Below are 6,000 nucleotides of genomic sequence, written 5' to 3'. Positions count from 1 at the left end.
CCACCTCACTATGCGCCCCTTTGCCGGACCCGTGCAGAGCATATCAGAACGATAAAGCAGGTTAGACGGTTAGACAGAGTGATAAAAACAACTGCCCCCATCTGCCCGTTCTAAGCCAGCATCGAAGCGTCGAACCGTGCTGCCAGCAGTGCAGTTTGAAATGGATCATTAAACGGATAATTTCCTCCATAGTTGTTGAAGCGTGTAGTTTCCGCTTTTTTACGATTGGAACTATGTGTGTGTGTGAGTGTTTTTTGTCCTTCTGGATGTTGTGGCAAATTCCCAGTCTTTCTCGGATGCTGACTCTGATTTAATCGAGCCCCACCCAAGACCTGTTGGAGTTGTGTTTAGTGCACTTTCGGTTCATTCTCTCGATAAGAGGTATCATAAAAGTGGATTCAGTTCCTGCACTGACCGTGATTCAACACGTGAAGGGATGAAGGGCTGTGCTGCGGTATAATTGCCGTCCCGATTAAGTTTAATAGCATGTGAATGTTTCGCTATTTATCTCACACAAGTAAAATCACGGACGGGGTTTTCTGTAGTCTATCTGATTTTCTGAAATTGTTCCATCTGCTTTGTTTCTCTTTATGAATTTTTATATCGATTGAACCGATTTTTATAAACTCGCGTTAAATGATAACCCGTGCACATCGCCATGATTGACATTCAGTAGATGGTAATACGCTCCGTGCTGCACACTCAAACACGTTAACAAAAAAGTGCAACAAACGAACGGTTTGCGAGCATCAGTCACCTTCATCCGTTTCGCAGTTCGGAACGGAAAAAAACGCAATAACCGTAACCTTGCAGCTCGTTCGCACATCCTGCGCAGGAAGTATCTTACGTTCCTTTTAGCCACTGGAATGAAGCCACGTTTGGAGTGTGCCAGGAGAAAGATACTCGGTGTGCTCGCTTTCCCGTCGGTGAACTGCAAGTGCAAGATATGTTTCCGGATAGCAATTTTCACCTGCATTGTCGCCCGGGAAGGGTTGCATTCCTTCCAGCAGTGGCACTTACTTGTGCAGCTTCCTTTCTTTTGTTGTTTCCTTCTCGTCATTCCTTTGCATAGTGTTTCCTTTGGTGCCGCTGCTGTATTGTGTGCTGAAAGTTGGTTTATGGTAACAACAAATGATCACATTCATTGATAATAGACAAAGAAATAAAATAATGGAGCTTTATGTTTGCGGGCTTACAAACCAAACAAAGCAAACAAGGTATAAAGCAATTGTTAAAAACTATGGCCACGTTGAAGTTCATGGGGAATAGTTGCACTAAAAGCTTGGCTTGAAATAAAAGACCACTTAAATTCGATCACCAGTTTATCTGGTTGATTGAACAACAAATTGCATTGCACGCAGAATCCGTGAATGCAGCAGTGCCTTCATACATCCCGCCTGTAGTGCAAAGCAAAGCATGGCCACGTTATATGTTCATCTATTATATGTATACCTTAAACTGAAGCTATGTGCTTCTGCTTCTGATAAAGCAATACCAATTCCGCTCAATGCATTTCATCAAGCTCGATCCACAGCAAGCATCCTTCTGCACGCCCGGAACGGTTGCGGGGAGCAAATCATCGTCCGAACGGGGCTGCCATTCCTGCTCGAATGCAAATGGTTTATCGTCGTTGCGATCGTGGTTCGTTTCCCGGCGAACCATCGGCCAATCGGCCAAACAGGAACGGCGGGCCAAACGCGAGCGCTTTTAATGAAATTATACGGAATAGGTTTCATTAAACGCTTGTTAAGTGTTGCCGTCCGTTTTTACGATCGTGTTCGGGCGAGGTTATTTTTGTTCTCCGCCATTCAGCGGGACAGAATTGCGCCAGCACCGGTCCGGGGTGAACGTTTCACAAATTAACGAGTTACACCTCACTGTGCGGGTAATGTCAGCGCTGTTGCACCAGTGGTTAGTGGTGCAAGAATTTACTTAAACTCACTTAGTTCGAGCTACATTGTTTACCCTTTCCGTGACCAACGTTTGCACTTGCATCAGCATTGCAGTTGGGGTTTTTTTTTTAAGAAGAACTGGGTGAGAATCGAATGTGGTTAATTTCGGAGGTCACTTCGATTGCTGACCGTATATCAATCGGGCATACTTAAATTAAAACAAAAACAAATGGCACATTCCTCATCAGCTTCTCATCACATCCTGTACGCCGTGTATGAAGGTCCTGGATGGGAAGTGAGCTTTAATGATCCTTACCTCCCGCGTACCTGTGGGCTTGATTGAGTCGGTGATAAATTGTACGATTAATTGCACACCTGGGGCGGGACGGTTTGGTTTTTATTGCAGCTAAATACGGGACACAGACACAAACAGAGACAAGAGAGAACCAACGAGCTGTTAAATTTGGGAATGCACCGTAAGGGGTTTGCGTAACCTTTGGCTATATGCGTGGAATTTAAATACTTGGCCATTTTATATGCTTGCTGCTGGAATGATAAATAAATAAATGAAAACATAAAAATTGAACCAAGAAATGAATAAACAAACAAATAACGAAATGAAAAAATAAAAAAGATTCCACACCATCTTTATGTTCCACACCATCTCAAGGAAAGCTGTAACAAAATAATCAACTTTCCGCATAAGAAAACTTAATGCTCATATCTCCTCTCCCAAGGAAACTTAATTGTCCCCTACCAAATGCATCTTCTTTTCGTGTAACAAAAGGATTCATTAAAATTCGCCGCACCATCCAACGTTTCGCTCGCCGACTGATCCAATGAAATCAATTACATCCATCACCACGTTAATCGCATTTACCTTCTGCCACATTGGATTGTATCGATGCCAAACGAAAACCTTTCGCAATCTTATGCGAAAGCAAAACCTATTTCGCAACTCTGGCCACGTGCAAAACCCACACACACACACCCAGCCAAACGCCCGGCGAGATCAACCATCCGTTCGGTTGATTGGAATCCCCAAAATCCGAGTTTCTGTGTTTCCATTGCCAGCGGCCACAAGGAATCACCACGAATACCAATATTTATTTGCTTTCTTTTTCCTACCATTTGCCCATTTGGCCAGTTCATTCTGCTGGCCGCAATAAGCAGCATCGGCTTTTCTTTTATCTTCGTTAAGATTTTTATTGTTTTAGACCCCGTGGCCAGCAGACGGGTGTGGATATTAAATGGAGACACGCGGAAGCCACCAATCGGTGAATAACTTCATTAGCGAGAAATACTTGCCACCAAACTTGAGCAAGGAAATTGATGGAGAAAAAAAAACATCATAAACTAATTAAAACTGCCCCTGGTGGGCCCAGGAAGGTTTTAGTACACAGTTTTTGTTTCACATTTTATTGGCTTTATCAGTTAATTATGAAAACGTGCAGCACGTCAGACAAAACACGGTGAAATCAATAATGCAAAAGCGTGTACTCTTATGTACCATTGTTTAAAGTTTGCGTTTGTTTTCAATTCAATTTTTCCTCCCGATCTCTAACGCGAAGGTTACAGCATGGAATTTTGACACAAGGCAATGGAAGACAAATGTGAACGTAAAGTTTAAGCATTTGTTGATAATTTGTTGCATTTCCCAAAGGGCTTTTCCTTTTCCTTTTAGCTACCCACCGCAACATTCTATTATTGGAGAAGTTTCTCTTCTGACGCCTGGTCAGCTGAGCGTGGGGATGATGGTTTTTTTTTTTCGCGAGTTGGTTTTACTTCACACAAGTTCCGGGTTCTTTTTTTCGGTCCACCAAATTGAGATGAACTTTTTCCTTCGCTTTTCATTTTCACTCAAACCGCCCGGGCGGAAGCTTGCCAGACCGTGGTCGACCAAAGGAGCGTTGTTGGTGATTGAATGAATGTTTGAAACATTTTGCCAACAAGTTTTCCATCGCAGCGGACAGATGCTTGCGTGGCAGTTCACTCCAGCTTCTTGGCTGCAGTGAATATGCTCCTTCAAACGCTAACTCAAACTGGATTCATTGTTCGAACAACTTTTCATTCCATTCGTTTCGTTTTCTTACCCACCAAGCGACCCCATTTCACCGCTAGCCGTTACACGACTCGTTACCGAAGCTAAAGTGTCGATTTTGGGATCAGACCCAGGAAGTAATAAGGATGGAGATTATGTTAAAAATTCAATTTATTCACACTTGCACCGAAAAGAAACGAGCACGCTTTAAGCGAGAATGATTTTTCTTCCTTTTGGGTTTAAGAATTTTTCCCCCACAAGCAGCAGCAACCACAACACTTCAAAACACGGCTACAAAAGGTGGAAGCAACACTTGTTCCGGGAAATCTGCGTTTCCAGGGTAACGGCCGCAAGAGGCATGGAGTGAAGTTGTTAAAGTTTTAATGGTACATGAAAAAGTTTCGTCTAAGATTGAGATTAAGATAGCAAAGCGGAAGCCCGCAAATTAATGTTAAGATGAGTGGCCTGCTGTACCGTTCCGTTTGGGTCAGGAAGGATTTCTGTACGCACTTGTAGTTGCCTCCTGCGTTGGAAACGGTGAATACGCTACGAGAAGTTTCGCTCCGGAGCGCTGCTTTTGTAATTTGAGAAACCAGATTGCGGGTTCTTTCACTCTAGTGCAGCGTAAGTTTTTTGTTATTAGAATAAAAATAATTGTGGTGGAAAAAAGGTGAGCCACTAGGCATCATTTTCCAAAATTACATTTTTTACTAAAGAAAGTTATACTTAATTAATGGTTTTCTAGCATTAAAACTGTTACAGCATTAAGTATTACTTGAAAATACACTTTTTCATAATTTTCTTTAGTTTGATATAGTTCAAATATTACAGCTGCCAAAACAGAGCTGCGTCTTCAGAGCAATAATTTATCCAGCGTAGTAAATCTATACATTACTACAATATTGATATCTGTTGTATGTCACTAAAGCGTTTATAATTGTACTTTAATTGAAGAGCTTAAGTTAAACCTTTTTTACATTAATGATACAAGTACATCAGTATATACAACCATTAGTATTAGTACAATTAGTAATTCTCTGTGAGTCTTAATTTTTAATCTTAATTTTTCAATATATGTTAGCACACTGATGTAATGTTAACTTGCTCAGCTTGCTAATTAAATTATATTTGTTTGTCCTATACCTTCAATCCTGAGAAATGTCGTAATTATCCTTCCTATCTACTTTCTTCCCTTCCCATCGATTATACCGGTGAAACTAATTACAAACTATTCAATCACCGATACAAACTGTAATTGATCGTTTATAAAACTGTAATTAAACTTTCCCTAGCTACCGAAGCATTGGATAAATCGCCTAAAGCTAGCAGGACCGATCCGAACGATCCATTCGATAAAGATTATAATTTTCATAGCCAAACGACGAGCGCTGTCGTCGTTTGGGGGTTCATCCGTTCTGGTTTATGGTGATCCTTCTGCTGCTTCTTTTCGTTCTCCTTAAGAACCCTCGATAGATCCCTGTTGAAAAGCGATTAGTGGTAATTAGTTTTTGAGAAACTAGTTGACAAACTATAAAAGCGGAAGATGGGTTTTGCTACGCTACTATCTCCTGCTTGAAGCGACTTCGAACCTGTATCCACCTCATCCGTTCCGAATGCACGTCAAAGTAACGTTGTTAGCGATAGCGAAGCAGCTGCTTTTCATCACGCAAAAAAAGTGTCCTTCGTATGTCCTTCTATGGGAGCATTCTACTTCAGGACTGGCATCTCATCCTTTCACGCAAATTATTATCGCTTCAAATTAGCGCAGAAAACTATTCCAATCTGGTAGAAGAATGGACTGCTCTTTAAACCATTAAAAACAGGTATTATTAAATTTTATTCTCAAACTTGGAAAATATCCTTTTTCAGTACCCGTTTTCCGGGAAGGCAAAAATAAATTCAATCGCTTTTTGAAGCCAAACCGATGGTATGTTCGCGAAGCAGAACCACATTATAATATGGTTTATCGTTTTTTATTTCCGTTTTTTTTAAACCCAGTGGGCGAGAAAAAACAATTTGTGGGGTTATTTCACATCAACCACGACAATGCCTTTCGAGACCAACCGT

Source organism: Anopheles moucheti, chromosome 3 (genome assembly GCF_943734755.1).
Source record: "Anopheles moucheti chromosome 3, idAnoMoucSN_F20_07, whole genome shotgun sequence".
In the NCBI taxonomy this organism is placed as follows: Eukaryota; Metazoa; Arthropoda; class Insecta; order Diptera; family Culicidae; genus Anopheles; species Anopheles moucheti.
Note: the sequence above shows the minus strand (reverse complement) of the source record.